Source organism: Eleutherodactylus coqui, chromosome 2 (assembly GCF_035609145.1).
Source record: "Eleutherodactylus coqui strain aEleCoq1 chromosome 2, aEleCoq1.hap1, whole genome shotgun sequence".
In the NCBI taxonomy this organism is placed as follows: domain Eukaryota; kingdom Metazoa; phylum Chordata; class Amphibia; order Anura; family Eleutherodactylidae; genus Eleutherodactylus; species Eleutherodactylus coqui.
In genome coordinates this window covers 118732801-118754235 of record NC_089838.1, presented here as the reverse complement: position 1 = coordinate 118754235, position 21435 = coordinate 118732801, and the positions used below count along the sequence as shown (strand labels likewise).

General features: G+C 46.0%; 1 protein-coding gene across 1 annotated transcript in view; it reads right to left on the bottom strand.

Moving 5' to 3' along the window:
• ELK3 (ETS transcription factor ELK3) overlaps window positions 1-19806 on the bottom strand; it is a 31901-nt gene extending 12095 nt beyond the window's left edge. Inside the window, exon 1 of the mRNA XM_066591455.1 lies at window positions 19457-19806. The gene's annotated coding sequence lies outside the window, so the exon portion shown is untranslated. The remainder of the gene's footprint in view (window positions 1-19456) is intronic.
• Window positions 19807-21435: the final 1629 nt, after the last annotated feature.

Below are 21435 nucleotides of genomic sequence, written 5' to 3'. Positions count from 1 at the left end.
CGTGGACCCCACACTCAACTGTACCTGTGTCTGCAGTTACAAACGGATCGAGCAGGAAGCCATTGGCTTCTGTCTTGAAGGCCACAAGCCATTTTAGCCCTGCGACCTACAAGGCACTAGAATGTGGAAGGAATGCCATCTCTGCCCCAAGCAAGAAGACGACTGATTGTCGAGGGGAATATACTCTTTTCTTCCGCCACAAGTTACTGTACTGTTTGGGGGGGGGGGGGGGGGTGTGGTGTGAACTCAGGGGCATTATTAGTTTTCAAGGGACATTATTTTCAAAGGGTGCTTATGGGCATTCATTGTTTTAATGGGGTTTCTGGGGGAAATCAATACTTTTAACGGAGCAAAAAGGTGATACAACAATGGGCGATATTACTATGTGGGGGCGTTACTATATGCAGAAGGTGACCAATTGTCCAAGACACAGCTGCATCTCCCTCAATATATAGCATGTTAGCAGCAAGTGTCAATAACAACTGTCTGAATCCCAGGGAATACACAAGAACAACAACATTGTGCTGCCGATCTTTCCACATGCCGCTCTGCTAATGTTTCCGTTCAGAGCATCCTCACTGCTTCTATTGTGCGCAAGCTGTAAAAATGTTCTATATCAGGACTTCCTTCTATTATGTTGTTGAGGCGTCGTGCTGGGAAGTCAGCGCAAGGTAGGAATTCCTGCAGCACCACCCAGTGGAAAATATAGGGAAGACCAAGCCTACATGGTGGAAGGATTACATGTGCAAGTGACGGCCGCATTCAGATGGCAGGATGTGTAAGCCAAAACTACCCTGTTTCCCTGAAAAGAAGCCCTAGCATGATTTTTAAATAGTGTCCAGGTACCTTATACATGTAAAAAAAATATTTTGAAGCAAAAAATATAAGACCCTGTCTTATTTTTGGGGGAAACACGGTAGTAATGAAACCTACAGAAACAAGTAACATAGAAAGATTTGTATCACCTTCACATTTTGGACCCACTCATGGTTTTGCTTACGAGTACCAAAACCAAATACTGCCGTGTGACCAGCGAATACGGATATTACACTTAAACTGTGTCTACCGTAGGTTTGACGAATGCAATTGTATGTCATTCCATCGCATACTGCGACCATCAACTACCGTGATCATGTAGCCCTACCCTAACATGAGAAGACTGAGGCATCGCTGCAACCTACTGGATCACAGAATACAGCTTATTTGGGGGCCGGTACAACCATACTTCTGCGCACACCAAAAATAATCAGCTTCAAAAAGCCCACAGCATTTCTGTGTATGAACCAGGTCCGAGGTGTCGCTCTCCTGACATGTCTGTTTTAGTATTATGTCCGCCGGCACACAATGTGCCCAATTTATAAAGCGGTGCATCTCCATGGGCTCACACAGAAATGTATGCCAGGTATGATGATTGATGGCAGAGTTTACACCATTTTCTGGAGTAACTTCTACATAAATTGCCAAACCCCTTTCTAATAAGACAAGCCTGAGCTACCCTTGTGAGTACCTTATTGGTGACGTTATTGTATACCCTCAATTGATTAGGGGCTATGCCAGCTAAGCCTATATGTCATTTATGCAAGAGAGGTTGCATTTAGGGCCCTATCTTATTGGGGCCCTATATTGTTGTATATGCAATTTATTCTATACTCTCCATTTGCAGCCTCTTAAGTGCTTTTTTTTGTATGAGTGTGCCATGGATTCGTGCACAACTTTTTCTTTTTGATGTATTCCACCTTAAAAAGGATACTAACTTTTTAGACTACTTAGTGTATGGTGTCCTAACACAACCCATCCAGTTAGAGGTGAAGGCAAATAAATGGACTGGGTGTAGATCTCCCAAGATGACCTCCTAGGACATGAAAGCGGTTTTTCCGCATGGACGTTGCACCCATGCGAATATCACTAATAAGACAGCCACTCGCACAACCTCCTATATAGAGGGGGGTGACTACTTGGTGTATATTCCTGCACAGAGTAGATACAAAGTGTCAGACCATCCTGATACATGTAGTGCACCGTGCAAACAAGCAACCTACTAATAATGCCATAATAGTTCTGCAGGTTGCCCTGCACCTTAAAAAGTGAACCACATTGGTACTGCCACCCTGGGCTTCCCCAGCGTTTAAAGCAGTACCAATGTTGTTCATCTTTTTCTAATTAAAAATGTTTTACTATTCCTTTACTATTTTGCAGGGAAAATTGATATAAAAAAGCCCAGCAATGAAAAAAGTTATGGCTCTTAATTAGAGATGAGCGAGCCTACTCGGTAAGGCAGTACTTGAGCGAGCATTGCCCTTAGCGAGTAACTGCCTAGTAATCCGAGCAGGCTCGGGGGGCTGTGGGGAGCGGAGATCTCTCTCACTCTTCCTCCCGTTCCCCGCAGCCACCCCGAGCCTGCTCGGATTACTAGGCAGTTACTCGCTAAGGGCAATGCTCGCTCAAGTAACTGCCTTACCGAGTAGGCTCGCTCATCTCTAATCTTAATATAGCAAGGCAAAAACAAATGATGATTTCTTTAAAAAAAAAAAAAAAAAAACAAAGTACCTGGAAGGAGTTGTCCGAATCGAGTGAAACTTTAAGGCCGGTTTCACACAGCACCGGCCCCCGTGAAAGCAATGGGAGATCTCCGCGATCATCTGCGAAGCTGCGACAGCCACAGCGGGGATGAAAGGAATCCCCGCAATGAGGCTATTTTCACATGAAAACACTTTGCATCCACCAGTCTTTCTCATAGGTGGAGAGGGCGATATCGGCCACGGCCGTGTGAAACTAGCCTAACACTGATTTGGAAAACCGAACACGTGAGGGGAGGCTCTGGTATCCTGTTGTACCACTCTAGCTTGGATACAAGATGTGATACAGGTGGGCATGGAGGCTCTAGTACCCTGTTGTACCACTTTTAGCTTGGATACATGATGTGATACAGGCGGGCATGGAGGCTCTATTACCCTGTTGTACCAGCTCTAGCTTGGATACATGATGTGATACAGGCGGGCATGGAGGCTCTATTACCCTGTTGTACCAGCTCTAGCTTGGATACATGATGTGATACAGGCGGGCATGGAGGCTCTATTACCCTGTTGTACCAGCTCTAGCTTGGATACATGATGTGATACAGGCGGGCATGGAGGCTCTAATTCCCTGTTGTACCACTTCTTGCTTGGATATAAAATGTGATATGTGCAGGCATCAACGAATACAGGTTCTGTATGGTATCCTGCGTCATATTGCTCCACATTTCTGTAATTGAATCTCTACATTGTACAAACTTATAAGCTCTTGAAGTTGGCGTCCCAGATGGTCCCATACATGTTCTATTGGTGTTAAAGCTGGTATTCCCTTTTTCTTTTTATATGACACCGCTGCAAATGGAGGTGACAGTGGCTGGGTGTCAAAGGCCCCTCAACCAAGCGCCTGGAAATGGTTCCAACAGACACAATGAGCCTGTAACGATGGTGCCACCTGTCTGTGGATGGTGGACAATGAAACCATTAGAGACGGTTGTGCGACAATCAGATTATCCTCTCTGGTGGTCTGTCGAAGGAGTCCTGAGCCCAGTCTTTTGTGTATGTGCCATCACACATCCACTGGTCCCAACACCTCCTAACAGTCTGGACTGAACGGCCCAAGTGGCGGGCAATTCATTGATACAACAATCCAATAAAGCATTCCCCTCTCAAACACTATTAACTGGGCTGAATCTCTAATTGCATTGTAAAGCCATATAGCGGTCAACAAGCTCCACACAAGCGGAAAAAGATCTCCACTACACAAGGAGCCTCCGAGAGCATTTTATAGGCTAAGGATGTAACTGCACCCCAAGTTTTTCAGCAAAACTCCTCCTCCTTCTAGGTGCTGGATTTTTTTCTTGTTTTTAACATACTGTATTTAAAAAAAAAAACAGTTGGCATCACCGCAATTGTGCAGAATTAAGACATGTTACTTAAAAAGTAAAAAAACAGCAAAACCACATTTCATTTTTTCCATCATTCTCCCAGAGTTAAGTTAATCAGCAAGTTTTACGTACCGCCAAATGGTGCCATTGAAAAATACAAATCACCCTGCATGTTGAATCTTCCCCCGATTCACTGCTTTCTGAGAATGAACTTAAACCAGTGGGGCGTGCGGCTAGCCTATACTATTTTACATCCGGCCAGTTCGGGGGATAGTAGAATTTCAAAGCACCCTAAAACACTGCATAGTTCCTCCTACAACTACGTTCTCGGGGCGAAGAAAGTATACTACAAGTTAGTGAATCCCTCCGGTTTTTACAATGCTCCACTATTTATGCTTTGGGCAATTCATCTCCAGATACAGTTATGTTAAGGATCTCACATCCTAACACCATCTGACATAGTGAGATTGTAAGTGATCAGGCCGTGAAAATAAACACTTCAGTCACTCCTATAAAATATCCACTTAGGTCATTGAGTAGAGACTAGGTGAGGAAATAATGAAAACACTACACCTGCGGAACGGTGACCTCAATATTTTGGAAAAACCGTTTCATCTGATTTTATAGAGTGCTGGATTAAGAGGATTTTGGCCATCTGCATTGCTAAGGTGTGGACACCTCTCCCAGAACAGGAACAAGCCAGCCCAATAGCAGACTCACTTAGCAGTGGGGATATATGTGCTCCGCTGACATTATACAACTGCTTTCACCCACTTCTTGTTTATTAGAAACAAAAAAAAAAAAATTTAAAAAAAAAAAAAAAACTTTTAAAAGTTAAAAAAAAATAAAAAATCAAAGAATGAAGACAATGAGTGCATAAAAGGCATAAAAATACTAATATTCTACAACCATGAGAAGGTATAGTATCGCTAAATCCAAGGTGTTCTCAGAAGACGCGACTGTTATTTCACAGAGGTGTATGCTCAGTAACAATGTATCCCCCCGTCTACAGACTAGGTGATAACTGTTAGATCACTAGGGGCCGGACCGCTCCTTCACACAACCTCCTCCTTACCTCAGCCGTACATGGAAATGGAAAAATACTTATGGGGAATGGGAGGGATCTATTTTGTTATGATGGGCAGATTTTGTTTTCCTGTAAACCTGTGTCCATACGAGCAAAATGTCCTTACAATGTATTATCAGGATGTCCATCTATACACCCAGACTTCCTCAAAAAGCTGGGCGAACCTGAAACCGCCCGATGCAATGCGTCCGCTGCCTTGAAGGTCTGTAAAGCAAGCCATATACGTGATCACGCAGAACGCTTCAATGTGGTCTCACTTATACTAATGATTTCAAGATGACCACGAGGAACCGTTGCAGAGCATCCCTCCTTCCTGGCCATGTTATTTCAGGGCAATGTTTACTTTCTGAAAGCCTAGATTGACTTTGTGTTGACATTCAGTAAAGATTGTGGCTGCTGTAGGCTTGGCAAAAAAAAATAAAAAATTATTTCCACCTTTTTTTTTTTTTTACCAAAAATCTTTCTACCACAATATATTTCAACCAAAACGTCTGCTGTAGAATAGTATGTACCCCTTGTACTAGTTAGGAACTAAATAAGTGAATGCTAGAATATGGTGACTCACACCGAGCAAGAATGACATCATAAGGCAAGTGGGTTCTGTCTCGGCTCCTTGTCACCATGAGTCACCAATGTTTTATCCCTTTTTAAACTTTGCAAACTTAAAGGGCTACTTCCAACTCAGCCACTTATAGCCGAAGCGTGAAGACCCATGTGTATGCAGGCACTGTGGCATCAGACAGGATGGGGGACGGGACCCACATCTATGAGTCATCTTGTGTATATGCCATACATTTCGGAGATATGGAATACCCCTTTTTACGGTTGTTTCACACACAGGTTTTTATGGCAGTTTTTTGCACCAAAGCCAGCAGGGGATTAGTAAGACATGGGAAGCCTAAAGGAAAGACATATACTTCATCTTTCTGGATCCAATTCTGGCTTTGGCTGAAAAAAAACTGCATCAAAAACTGTAAATTTGAAAAAAAGTGTCTGAAACCACCATAAAGGTGATCTTATTAACATAATTAACCCCAAGTGTTTTTTCATAGTACACAAAAAAAAAAATTTAAATTCCTGGAAAGAGTATAAATTTGAACCCCTCCTAGACGTTTACTAAGGCCTGCCCATCTTCACTTCTTTGCATCATCATCCCTTTCCCAAAAGGGTCATTAATGATTGAAGCCTCAGTGGGAAAAAAATGACCCCAAAGGTAAAGAGGACCTGTCAACTCTGCTACATGTTTGTTATGGCAAGTACTTCTATTCCACATAAACTACTCATTCTGCAACATCTTTTCACAGAACTTTCTATTGTGTCATTACTCTAGTCTTCCTCCTGGAAATAGATGAAGAAATTGAATGCATTAGCATTAAATTTGTCAATTGGGTGTGTCTACTTAGTCTGCCACCATTGACACCGATTGGATAATGTCAAAGTAGGCTTTGAATACCCTGCCTCCAGAAAGCGAGTGCTGTGATTTGATCACGAGTGCCAGTGGCTTAGCCAATCAGAGTTGATGCTCGATCATTCACAGCCATTCAGCGAATGACATCACTGAATGACTGTGATTGGTTTATCAAGCTCCGGCTCAGATTGGCTGAGCCACAGCACTCATGATCCAATCACAGCACTCACTTGCTGGAAGCAGGGTATTCAAAGCTCTGTTACCAGGAAGAGAATGTAGTCAGCTCAGAGGACACGGCAGCCTACCGCAGGGCTGGAGACCATTGCGAGGCACGGGATGCCGTTGGCTAGGTACGTATAAGACACCCCAAAAAATAAGACAGTCTCTTTTGGGGCAAAAAGTAATGTAAAAGTGTCTTATTTTCAGGGAAACGCTGTACTTATTCTGTTAAAAGGGGTTTTGTCATTTAAAATTTAAAAAAAATTAAAAAATTATATCTCAATTATCTATTCCTCCCCTTTCAGTCTTTTTTACCGCATCTTCTCCTCGCTGATCTTCTCCAGTCCTCCAAGTCACCTCACGGCAAGCTGGCTGGATCCTCTTCCTCCTGTTATGGTGCGTCCATTTTCGGCACTCTCCTTCCGGCAGGTCAGTGTAGGTTACAACACTAGTGACGTAGAGTTCACAGCCTAGCAAGGAATGCCGTTCTATTGCCGAGACTGCGCATGCACGCTGTCTTGCTGCAAGAGTTCATATACTATTGCAGAGAGATAGCACGCATGCACAGTCTCTGCAATAGCTCGGCACTCCCTGCTAGGCTATGAACACTATGTCACTAGTGATGTAGCGTACATTGCCCTGCAGGAAGAACACAGTCACTGGAAGAAGAAGAATCAGACAGCTGGAGGTGAGGTGAGCCGGGGGAATTGTAGGAGACAGGAGAAGATCGGTGGGCAAAAGATGAGTGATGAGAGAGGAATAGGCAAGTATAGAATTTTTGTTTTCTAATGACAAAACCCCTTTACAGTTAGACACAATTATACTATGCTAAATAATCTTCAGCACCAGTACATGTAACATATATAATCACATTCATACCCTTGATGTACAGTAAATTGTTTAGAGTCATATGTTGTCTAGATCTACAATTATATACTGTATATATAGCTATAACATTAAAACCACTGCCAAGTGAAGTGCATACTACTGACAACGGTACCTGGCAAGAGGTGGGAAATATTAGGCAATAAGTAAATAGTCATGTCTTACGGTTTAGGCGCTGAAGCAGGAAAAATAGGCTAGCACAAGGACCTGTAAGACTCTGACAAGGGCTAGAAGACTGGGTCAGTGCATCTCCAAAATGGCGTGTCTTGTGGGGTGTTATTAGTATGTAGTGGTTGGTACCTATTAAAAATGGTCCAACCCGCAACATGGTTTTGGATGCTCAAGGCTCACTGGAGCATAAGGGAAGTAAAGGCTGCCTTGTGTGGTGCGATCCCACAGACGAGCTACTGCAGTTCAAAGAGCTGAAACATTATTGCTGGGTATGGTAGAAAGTTATCGGTACATACTGGCCTCTGTCCACTGTCGAAAACACCTACAATGGGCATGAGAGAATCCCAACGGGAACATGGAGCAATGGAAGATGCTGGGTGAGTGGCTGGGTGCCTTGCTTACATGGGGAAAATATGGCACCAGGATCCACTATGAGAGGAAGGGAAGCCAGTTGCAGCAGTGTTGCTCCGAGCAATGTGCTGCTGGGAAACCTTGGGTCCTGCCATTCATGTGGATGTTACTTTGACACATACCATCTACCTAAACATTGTGAGACAAAGTACACCCCTTCATCGTTGCGGTATTTAATGGCCTCTTTCAGCACAATAATGCACCCTGCCACACTGCAGAAATTGTTTAGGAACTATTTGAGACACGACAGTTGTCTTGGCCCCCAAACTCCCCAAATCTCAATCTGATCTGTGAGATGTTTTGGAAAAGCCAGTTTATCCATGAGGGACAACTTTCACTATACAAGTGTTAAAGCATCTGCAGCTATTGTCTTGGGGCCAGATACTACAGAACTCCTTCACAAGTCTTGTGGAGTCCACACCTAGATGGGTCATAGCCTGCAGCCTGTCAACAGACCTGGCGTGGAGCTGTGGAGAGCGAGTATGGGAGCTTGTATTGTTCTTCTACACGGGGAACACGAATTTAACAAAATTACTATGACAACTTTTTGGTGTCATTACTTGTATAAGTAGAAGGAACTCTGCTCTCTAAGGAAGTCCAAAGTGACAGTTTATTCATAAAGAAGGCAGCCCACATTTAGTGACACGTTTCGGCCACCGACAGACCTTCCTCCAATCCAGATAGTCATGAGGGATAGGTATATAAATACAAGCTCTGTCACTTTAGGAGTCTTGCTTGTATCTGATACATTCCTACAATCTTTTATACCCCATCGTGACCATCTGTGTTTGAGGAAGGTTATATGTCGCATCACCTATGGATTGGGAATAAACTATCATTTTTAGCTTCCTTGGACTGCAGTTTCTTCTACTTGTATGTATTGCTTTGCCCCCATTAATACCGAGTGTGACCGATCTACCTCAATCATATATGACTAATTCCTTACTCATAATGTAGTAGGTTTAAGTAATAAATGTACACACCATAACGAAATCTGGCATAAGCAAGACCGCTCAGGAACTGCCATGAGCAGATGAGGGCATCTCTGCATGGTATCCCCCACTTCTTATAAAGAGGTGGCATAAACATGAATGTCCCCTTTCAATTCATATCCTGTTTGAAATGACTGCCATCAGACGGTACATACGTTTTCAGTACATGGACAGATGGCAGGTACCAGATTTTGCCAACCGTGCTTAATAATTAATTTACAGTAATATCCTCTGTTACATATTACGTCTGTAACGAGGGGCTTGTTTTCAGGCAGTAACGCTTGTGAACATTCTAAGAGTTTTCCATCTGCCCCTCTCCTACCACACACAGTTTTCCTGACAATGAATTAAACCCTGCGGAGAGCGATACTTTGTTTCCATACTTCCTCCTCTATATTTTCACATGCCCCTCAGCTGACACCAAAGAGTTTCCAGCCAATGGTTAAATACCACTAGGACTGTGGACTCTGGTTCTGGCATTCATTACCATTTCTTCTCTTAGTAGCCCGAGGTGACAGTTATGCACCTCTAATTATAAGCCGCTTTCTTGACCTGCAGATTTTACTCTACTCCCCTAGCTCTTAGTAAAAGCACAAATCTAAGCTTCCATTAGCAGTCAGCCTGAAGTAAAAAAAAAGGGAGCCATTTAAAGGGGTTATCCAGCCTTTAAAAACTGATGGCCTCCCCTCAAGGCAACACCATCAATATCTGATAAGGTGGGTCCGATACTTGAGACCCCCGCCGACCCGCTGATTGAAGAGGCTGCAGCATCTTGAGTGTTTACATCTGAATACAATCCTGTCAATGCTCAGAACACCATATATATATTTTTCTATAGCGGTCCTTCGGAGTACAACAGGCTTGTTTCAATCACTTCAATGGAACCAGCCTGTAGTAGTCCAAATGGGCATTCTATCAGATGATGGGCAAGGGTACTGAGCAGATATTGGTGGCCGATCCTAAGGAGAGGTTATTACTCTTTAAAGGCCGAATAACCCATTTAAAGGTGTTGTTTTCTTGTAGAAATAGCGCCAATCCATGGGCTGTGTGTTAACTGCCGCTCATCCCCATTCAAGTAACTAGGGCTGTGCTGCAATAGAGCACAAAGCCCATGTGGCACTGGAAGAAACCAGCCAATTAATGTATACCTTGTACAGCCCCGTAAAAGCACTGCAAATGATGTACCTCCAGACAAGACATTAGGTCACCACAGGCTGTGCTGAAACTTGGTAATAGGTCTTCCACGGTCTGCTGCAGCCATGAGATTTCAGATGAGACATCCCAAAACAGCAGGTTGGGCGGTCAGCTGTTAAATGACATTTTATGCTGTTCATACCGCAGCAGTATTGTGCCTGACGAGGCCAAGGCCATGTTCACACAGGGCGGATTTACCGTTTATTTTCCATCCGCACGGAAAAGCTACAGAATTTTACAGGACGGTAGCAGCAATGTGGATGAAATTCACAATCTTATCTACATGCTGTGGAAACTGACCTGCAGTGTAGAATGTAAGTGCGTCAATCTTAGCACCAGATTTGTAGTGCAGATCCACCTCTTCAAATACCGTGCAAAAAAAACGAAAACAACAAAAAGCACACCGCCCAATCTGGATCTTGTGCTGCAGATCTGCTGTGGAATGTCGGCTGCAGATACTCTGTTTCAAATTCCACCCAGTGTGAGCCCAGACTAAGGCCGCCTGCAGACGGGTGGAAATTCCACGGCGGGAATAGGATTGTGCAAACGCAATCCTAGGCAGACGGCTGCGGTTTGTCCGCGCGGCAAACAAACCGCAGCATGTTCTATTTCTGACAGAAACGTCACTCACCGGCCCCCGGCTTCAGTCTGCACATGCGCCGACACATGAAAGATCAGGAGCTGCGGGGCGTGGGTGAGTACTCGCTGCTCTCTGCAGGCGCTTGGGTCGGGTCCCGTGGCGAGAATTCTCGCTGCCGGATCCGACCCGGCCGTGTGCAGGCGGCCTAAGGCAATGGAAGTCGCACTGCAGGTATTTTTCAACAGACTTTAATAATTCATAAAAAAAAAAAACAAAGATGGAAACAACAAACATTTATTTAGAAACCTCTTACAGAGCCACCTGGAACAGGGTTTAGAGTCACGGGAGGGTGGGGGCGCCTCACGGGCTTCTGCCTTCCCAGATGAGCTAGACTGATATGGAGAAAGCTATAGGATGAAACCTGACTATCAGTCTAGGTGATCCCAGCGTTCTGCATCTCAGGAACAGTACAGAACTGCCAGTTCCTGGCCATGGCATACAGATGGGCATGTTCAGCTAAACCACGATTTCACAGTTTTTTTTTGTACCATTGATTTCAACGGGTCTAAAAAACAAACAAACAAACAAACAAAAAAAAGAACGTTTTCACCTCACTTTCATTCCATTTGTTTCTTTTGTTTTTTTCCTAATGGATCAAATTATGCAGTCTGCAGCTGTTCTAGTTTTTAACCAAACACTACAGTCGCAGTGAAGAGTCAGACGTGTATCAGCAGACATCTCTTCCATTAATTACAATGGGAGTGAGTCCATCTATTACACTTCCAGCCCTAACCACTGATGACAGTGTCCTACCCCGCTGCACTGACAGCAGGCCAGCGGATCAGTAGGGATCTCCAGCAGCAGTCCCCTGCCAATGAACTACTGATCACCTATCCTGAGAATAGGTAAATAGTAAAAGCTCAATATGCCCTGTTGAAAATGTAGTCTCATCTGCAGGCATTATGTTATAGAGCAGGAGGAACGGAGCCGGTTAATATATATGTTTTATAAGAAAAGGTTCAATATAACTAGGCTCCAGGAAGTGATGGCTCCGATTGGCTGGGTAGCACTGGATGAACCAATCAATGCATTGCTTGATGAACCAGTGTGAGAGCTGTGATTGGTTCATCCAGCTTTGCATTGATTGGCTGAGCAGAGTTAAAAGTACCAATCATGTTGTGGAGGCGGGATTTATGAATCAGCCAATCAATGCTGTGGCTCAGCCAATTCATAAATCGCAAGGATGCACGGCGGAACTCCAGACAGCAGCAGGAGGACCTGAACCAAGCCTGCTAGATAAGCCTTTTTTTGCAGGGTAATGCAGCTATGGCTTATTTTAAGGGTAGGGAAATAGATTGCATCACACGAAAATCACTAGTTTGTGAGATGCGATGTAATAAACAAGCAGGCTCCATAGGGAAACATGGGCTACCATAAATCACAAATCGCTCAAATGCCGTAATTGTTTTTTTTCTCACAACATAGCATCAGAGAAAACATTGCGAATGTGACATTGGAAAGCATAGGTTTCACATATACGCAATTTGTAGCACTGTTGCAAGAAAATCGCATGATTTGGTCCCCCGTGTGAAAGCAGCCCTACAGAGATAGCTGTCATTCATTGAGTGAGACCGCCCATTGGATTCATAAGCCCAGATGAGTAGTAATACAAGTTATATAGAACCTCCTATAAAAACTATATATCAGTCTGGTCCGCTCCTCCTGGGCTATAGCATGCCACAGAGTGAACAGCATTTGCAAAGGGACAGCTTCCTTTTATTTAAATGGTCACTAATTGTCAAACAGACTGTGCTTCTATGATAGGCAGTGTGATAGCCGGCATAAGAGCAAGTTAAACTACATGGCTAAAATTACATTTTTTTTTGCAAAAAAAAAAAATCATTACTTTAAAGTGCTAAACTAAGTTATGATGCTTATAAGGGAATGACAGGGAGCCGGGTGATGCATTTTTTTTTATACTCATCCGCTCCCCAAATCCAGCTCTGTCTCCCTATGAAGTCCATGTGGTGTACAGAAATCTGACTCAGAGTCCTGTGCCCTCTCCAATACAAATCTATGGAAGAGCGCATGCACAGGACCTAAAATAGTCAGATTTCTGTGCGCCACACAGGCTTCAGGAGGGTGACACCGCTGGATCCAGGGAGCGGGCGAGTATAAAAAAATACATCCGCTGGATCCAGGGAGCGGGCGAATATAAAAAAATACATCCGCTGGATCCAGGGAGCGGGCGAATATAAAAAAATACATCCACTGGATCCAGGGAGCGGGCGAGTACAAAAAATAAAATAAAATACACCCCCCAGCTCCCTGCCACTCCCCTAACAGCACCATAACTTAGTTTATAGCCCTGTGGGGATGTGACAGGTTCCCTTTAACTTGCTGTATACAACTTGTTGTCAAGCAATGCCCCACTGTAGTAACAGAGATAATAAGAAAGAGGACAGGAAGTGAAGGAGGCGGATGATACAGCTGCTCACTGAAGTGTATAGAGAGCAGAGCCACATAAAGATGAGCTGTTAGAGCTAATGGGGAGTTCTGCAAGCCTCATTCCCACCTGCATCCCCCCTGAAGTGGCATCGGCTGCATGCATATATGGAGCGGAGGACACTACACTTTGCTGCACTGTGCATACTGACGCTGCTGGACAAGCCTTGGGTAGATCTCCTTTTTCTACGGGCATCTTTAGAATGTTGAACCCCAGCTGCATAACGGCATGGTTTATTGGCCCTAAAGGTGCTGACTGCTTCCTTTTTGTAGCGATTATGAGAATAGTCCCACACAATTACTGGTAATTCTATCTATATTAAGGAATTGTTGTGCATGCAATTCCCTTCTGTTGAAAAAAAAAAATAAAAAAGTGTCATATTTGTTGAGCTTGTGTAGCAAAAAAAAAAAAAAAGGAATTTAATTTTAAGCCGCATTGCCCATCCCTGTCTGGGGGTATGACCTCTCCTTAGAATAAAAGGGATGCAATAAGGATGTAATCCCAGAGATCTTCTGGATCAGGTTTTCTGGAGGACCAGGCAAGTGTGTGTCACTTACTTGAAGAAAAGATGGCATCAGGGTAAACTATGGGAAGATGGCAAGCTGGTGGAAGCAACGTATTACCCTGGCTAATGCTGCCATGCAATAGATGGCGCTGTAGAGGTATTTTTCCATCTTTCTGATTTGCATACATTTCCCAGAGGAGCATTGCCTTATAAGTCTCCTCATTTAGCTTTTAGGTGCCCCCCCTTCCTTTCTGGGTGCTCTCCATCCACTGATCCACACTTTTTGGGAGCTCTCCTTAAGGAGAGACGACACAGCTTCTGACCCACATCATAGGCCCCTCACAGACTAAGCCAGAAGCCTACTGCATACTAATGAGGGGCAATCACCCTGAAACAGTCCTTCTGTGCATGCTTTCTGGCTTGGTTTAATATTCCCAATCATTGAGGACTTGTTATAGGGCCACTTTGAATTGAAGGTATGCTGACACCCAATAGATGGCGCTGTAGAGGTATTTTTTCCCATCTTTAGGATTTGCACCCTGGTGTTCTGCTGAGAAACCATGGGTCCTGGCATTCATGAGGATGTTACCTTGACACTTTCCACCTACCTAAACATTGTTACACTAAGTATGCCCCTTCGGTATTAGTGTATCTTTACGCCAGCAGCCTGAGGGGTGGAGATGGGCTGAGGAGAAGGGAACGCCCAAAGATTCTCATTGGCAGACGCAGACATGCTCCCACTGTCTACCCACCCTGCCCTGCGGCTCATCAACGCAGCCGGTCTGCAGCCGATAGCCGCACGCCGGCTCCCAATGTTACCCCTGCTCTCGCTGTAACCCCCCCCCTGGCTCTGATAACCGCGGCCGCCGGCTCCCCTGGTGCGGCCGGACCTCTGAAGTTGCCGGCTCACGCCGCCAGCTCCCAATGTAACCCCCCTTCCTGCCGTTGATAACCACGGCCGCTGGCTCCCCTGCTGCTGCCGCGGCTGGACCTCTGAAGCCGCCGACTCCCCTGCTCCTGCTTCCAGCTCCCAATGTAAACTTCCCCCTTCCTGCCGCTGATAACCATGGCCAACGGCTTCCCTGCTCCTACCGCCAGCTCCCCTGCTCCTGCCGCACGCCGCACCCCCCGATGTAACCCCTGCCGCTGACTGCCACGCCGGGACCACTGAAGTCCGAAGGTATGTGTATTTCTCTGTCAAGCCTGAAGCTGTGTCTATGCAGCCAGTTACAATCTTCCCTCAACCTAGGGGCATATCGCTGAGGGTGTGTATGCATCTGCCAATGACAATCCTTGGGCGTTCCCTTCTCCTCAGCCCATCTCCAACCCTTAGGCTGGTGGCGTCATGATACACTAATACCCCCCCCCCTTTCATGGCAGTGGTATTCCCTAATGGCAGTGGCTTTTTTCAGTAGAATAAAGCGCCTTGATACTCTGCAAAAACTGTTCAGGAATGGTTTAAAGGGCTACTTTGGCAAACTTTTTGTCCCATTCATTTTGTAACCAGCCCCCCAGTATATATGTCAGCTATTATTACCTTGTTTCGTTATCCCTGAAACTCCTGGCCTCTTTCTCTTCAGATTGGTCATGTGACCACCTGAGAATTACTTGGCTTTATGTTCTCTCAAGACGTCAACTTTTCAGACAGCATGATTTCTGTGAGATGATATTATCTGGCCCTAACCACGCATGCTCACAGTTACTGATGATGATTAGGGGCTCCTGTCACACATCTACAATGAAGGAGATCACTGCTTCTGACTTATTTAGGTGAATATAGAAGGTAATGACAGTGTCCTCCCATCTGGCAGAGATGATACAGGCTCTAGCTGCTCATGTGCTGCATCATGAGAGTGTTAGCATAGAGAAGATGAGCAGGGAGAAATCTGAGAATCAAGATGGTGCCTGCCAAGTATCAGACAGGGGGCTGCGCCGCATGGAAGGGACTGCAGTATACAGAGAAGATCTCCAGAGTGTAACAAGGATGGAAACATTTTTGCTGGAGTGTCACTTTAAGGAAAATGACAAACATTTTGAAGGTGTTGACTTGGTCTCTAAACTCCCCAAATGTCAATTTGATAAAGTAGCTGTGGGATGCTCTGCAAAAACGAGTCCAATCCATAGAAGTCCAACTGCTTCAGTAAGGCTGCCCATCCACAAGCGTTGCGATATCCGCCGCGGGAGTCGCTGCCTGGGAGCAGGAGCCGGCAGATGGATCTCTGTGGTGAACCTATCTGACAGATAGGCTCACAGCGGTGAATCGCAGCAATTTGCAGCATGCTGCGATTTGCCGGCTGCTCGTGGACAGGATTATCGTTCCCCGTGGCCGGATTATCGCTGCGGGGAACACAATGAAAATACGCCCGTGGACAGGCAGTCTTAGGATCTGCTAAAGTCCTGGTGTTAGACACCAGAGGACACTTTAAGCCTGGGTTCACACAGGGCGGATTTGCTGTGGTTTTGCCGTTGCAAAACCGCTGCGTTTGCAGTGCAATGCAGCACAAATGAGTTTGGGAAAAAAGCTGTTCTCACAGGATGGATTTTTTCCGCACAGCCGCTGTGCGAAAATGCAACTGTGGCGCGGTTTTAAAAGAAGCAGCATGTTCAAAACCCACATTTTGACTCTGCTTTGGCTGTAGAGATTCAACAGCGTTTCCCCCTCTTTTTTCACGCGATTTTTGACAGTCAGCGCTGCTTTTTCTCACAAAATCATTGCTCCCGCTTGTGATTCACGCGATAGGGCTTTCTAATGTTAAAATTGCAACGCTTATTGTTGCAATGCGATACAAAGCAGGCTCCATAGGGAAACGCGGGAGATTTAAAAAAACGCACATCGCAGAAAGATAGGACATGCTGCCATTTTTTGCTCTTGCAACATCACAAGTGAAAAGATTGCTAATGGGAAGGACACAGTTGTCAATCATTGCATTGCGTGAAAATCGCGCAATTTTCTCGCATGCCTGAAACCACCCTTAGAGGTCTTATAAAGTGGGTCAGAGCTGTTATGGTGGCAGGAGCGCGACCTACACCATATTAGCGTTTAGTGTTACGGCTGATCCGTGAATAGATAAGAAATACAGATGGCAATACTGCAAGCGGGAGGATCTGGACGCGCGGGAGACGCGGAGAAAATAAGCAGGGGGAGATGTCTGCAGATCGGTGGTAGGGCATTCTATACATACATGGAAGTGAATGGGAGGAAACAAGTAGGTGTGCCCGCTGCGGGATGTATATACATATATATGATAGGGCGGCCGCTGTGTACAGGGGGCTGTGAGTAAATAACCCGAGTAGCTGGCTGTGCACGTTGGTGGCAAGGCTTCTCTATAAGCCACACAAAACCCTCCAGTGTTTGGGGAGCGGAAACTCCTAATGAGATTAGTCGGTATAGGCAGACATTACTGAGCCATGACTAAATGCGCTCTCTTCCTGCAGCCAGTGGAAAATTCAAGGGAACTTTTTCCCCCGGCAGCATCAGGTCCTGTAACCTTATAAAAAAGAGCGTCTCCCCTCCAAAAACAACACAGCAGCCCTGTCCTCTCTACCTCTCGGGCGCATTAGTAAATGGCCAGAGCTGAAATCCTCCGAAGACTACAAAGGAAGCTGCACATGCATGAACCTGAGGAGAAGGAAACCACAGAGTCTCTTTGTGCGCTCACTGACTCATTCTCAAGATGTTGTCTGCTGCCAGCTCCAACCGGAAGCGCATGGCAATTAGTCTTGTGTTTCCAGACAGGACAGACTCGCACAACTTTCTGGAGGAAAATACTCTCCTCAGACATGCCGCTGGCTCCTTCTACCCCCTCCATGCTGCCCGCCACACGGTCACTGGGACTCTGCTGTCATACAGGCATCTACACTGCAGTGGCCATTATTAAGCCTGACTAGTCCGGTCACACAGGCCATGCAGCCCGCTGGTCCCGCACACACTACTGGCACAATGCCTTACCAAGAACGTCAGAGACTCTTCCTTCCTTCCTCCTCCTTATCACAGATGCCAGTTAGCAAGAACTCTCCCTGCCACATGTCCTCATGCCCAGTCAGTGGGCACACGGCGACGGCTGGAGGAGCTTCTCAGTAATGGAGTACGGGCCATGCCAGTAGTAGACGGGTCGGCCCTTGTCACAAGTAGCAGGACAATGCCAGACATGGTGTAGCCTATGGGAGGCAGGGAGGAGCAGGAGGACAGTGTCACAAGTAGAAGTAACTACCTCACACCGCAGCTACTTACCCCCTCACAATGTAGCTACCCCCTCACGCCGCAGCTACTTACCCCCTCACAATGTAGCTACCCCCTCACGCCGCAGCTACTTACCCCCTCACGCCGCAGCTACTTACCCCCTCACGCCGCAGCTACTTACCCCCTCACAATGTAGCTACCCCCTCACGCCGCAGCTACTTACCCCCTCACAATGTAGCTACCCCCTCACGCCGCAGCTACTTACCCCCTCACAATGTAGCTACCCCCTCACGCCGCAGCTACTTACCCCCTCACAATGTAGCTACCCCCTCACGCCGCAGCTACTTACCCCCTCACAATGTAGCTACCCCCTCACGCCGCAGCTACTTACCCCCTCACAATGTAGCTACCCCCTCACAATGTAGCTACCCCCTCACGCCGCAGCTACTTACCCCCTCACAATGTAGCTACCACCTCACGCCGCAGCTACTTACCCCCTCACAATGTAGCTACCACCTCACGCCGCAGCTACTTACCCCCTCACAATGTAGCTACCACCTCACGCCGCAGCTACTTACCCCCTCACAATGTAGCTACCACCTCACGCCGCAGCTACTTACCACCTTCACAATGTAGCTACCACCTCACGCCGCAGCTACTTACCACCTTCACACCGCAGCTACTTACCACCTCATTACTTAGCCATTTACTACCTCACAATATAGCTATTAACCTCACACTGTAGCTACTTACCCTGTTTCCCCGAAATTAAGACAGTGTCATATTTTTTTGCGCCAAAAGATTTTGCTTTTTTACATGTATAGCTGCCTGGACACTATTTATATTGTCTTTTTTTAACTAACTAAGACTCAATTTTGGAGTAGGGCTTATACTTCAAGCATCCTCGAAAATCCTGAAAAATCATTCTGCATCCTCAAAAATCCTGCTAGGGCTTATTTTCGGGGTATGCCCTATTTTCAGGGAAACATGGTGCTACTTCACACTGTAGCTACTTACCTCACTACTTAGCTACTTACTACCTAACGCAAGTAGTAAGGACTGTGTTGGTCACACATTGCTGCCCTCTTATTAGACCCCCTGTCACAATACCACAGACATGAATACAATCTGCCATTCTGAACATCCCTCACATGAGCCTCCTTCATTATCCGTCACACCCTTATTACACTAATTAGGGGCCGGTGACTCCTCAGTTCCCACCCAGGGTAATGTAAGGGGCGTCAGGAAGACTTAGTGGCTGCTGACTTATTTAATTAACATTCCCTTTACTAATACAAATGAATGCAAATTGTAGTCACGCTGAGTAAAAAAGGGGAACCTCCATGTATAAGCCAGCGGCCCCTCCTCCATCCCCAGAGGACATGCAACTAGTGCCACATACCACCCCAGCTGTACCTACCCGGACGGCTGCTGCACCCTGGCAACTTTCTCCTGGGCTAGTGATTGTCTAGGAGGGCTGTGGCACAATCCCTGGCTGCTCCATGCTGTCAGCCGCCTGACTCTTGGAAGGAGATCCTGGGTTTCTGCTGCCTTTTCTCTCTGCTGTTACTGTGAGTGTGTGTGTGAGCAGGAAGTTGGAGCAGTCAGACAGAGAGCCGGCTCACTTCCTTTCCTGCATTATTCCCCAGGCGGTTTGCAGTCTGTGTAAACAGGCTTTTCCTCCCTCTCCTCTCTCCGGCCACTGATGTGCGGCATGGTTGTAATATAAGACACACACATAGTAAAACAGCAACAACACAAGAGCTACAAGTGCTCCATCTGGCTGCTGCTGCGAGCCTGAGCCTCACAGGGGAGGAGTCCTCACCAAGTCCTGTCTGGCTGGAGGGGCTGTTCACACTGCACTTCTCATGCCGCTTCCAGATTTATTACATGTATAGAAAAAAAGCGGATACCAGTGTATGCCAGTCTGGTCTTAAATCGTATACATTAAATGCCATACGTTTCTATACGTTTGTGTCCGTTTTTACATTAAAAAACACGTTTTTCACTGCGAACTTTTTTTTTTCTGAAACTTTTCTAGTTGAACACTTTTTTTTTTTACTTTCAAGGCATTTGCTAACAAAAAACATACAAGGTAAACGCAAGTCAATGGAAGCTGTCCGACCCACGGCTCTTCTGCAATAACATTGTGGAAAGGTTGCGGATTTCACGTCAACACCTAGCGACGACGTGGGAAAAGCTGGGACTTAAAAAAAACTGTACTGCGCATTTCACCATGCGGACCACCCGCAGTACAGGAAAAAAGAAAAGCAGGTAGGCACGGATGCCGGCTGGGCACAGGGTCTGATTGGGCTACGGGCTCCCACATGCGGAATCCAATCCGGTCAGGTGTAGCAAGAAATAAAGTGTTTTATTGTATTAGCCATATGTATTGCTGAAACATTTGTGACATTAATTAAACAAGTGGGGATGGATAACCCACGAGTATTGGAAAGAGTAGTGGACTATGCTTTTCTATCACACAAAAAGGGCATTCGCAAATGTATGGGAGGTTTACATCTGCGTTAGAACCTTCAGTCGGTGGATACATCACAGATTCGGCACAAAACTCCGGAAGAAAAAACTTTCTTCTGGCTAAATGACGGGCGGCTGAACGAAAATCCAACGGACCCCATTATAGTGAATGTCGTCCATTCGGCGATGTTTGGTTCCAACATAAGGACTTATTTCGACGTGCTTATATTGACCGAGTTTTCACGCCCGGCCGATATACGCTGTCCCTCGCTGCAGGGGGAGGAGGCGGGTTGGGCCGGGAGCAGTGCACTGAGCTCACGCCCCCTCTCCAGCCCTCACCACTGTTTTAACGGGAGGCGCGAGACAGGGGGGGAGCTAAGTTCAGCCCTGTCCCACCCTCTCCCATTCCAAATAGTGGTGAGGGGTGGAGAGGGGGCGGGAGCTCAGTGCACTGCTCCCAGCCCGCCTCTTCCCCCTGCAGAGAGAGACAACGTATATCGGCCGGGCATGAAAACTCGGCTGATATACGCACGTCGGAATAAGCCCCAAGACTGGTCCGCTCGGCCCAGCATTTCCCCTTTCCTGCTCCCCAAACAGAGCAGGAAATCAGAACCCTGATGCAGATATGAAACCACCCAAATATAGTCCAAAGAGTACATTTTTGAACTACTTTTGATCCATTCTAGTTATTGGTATATGAAGATATACATTTTTATATATGTTTTTTTTTTTTTTGCTCTAAAGGGAATGTGTCTCCAGAAAAGCCACCAACTATCACTCCTGCACTTTTACACAGGAGCAACAGTCCCACCTCCATTCACTGCAAAGGCAGTCGTTCATAGATGAACACAAGCCGATGGTCGCTTCATTTTTAGCTCTGCTAAAAGCCAAGTGACACCGACAAGTGAGCAACTTCTTGCTTCG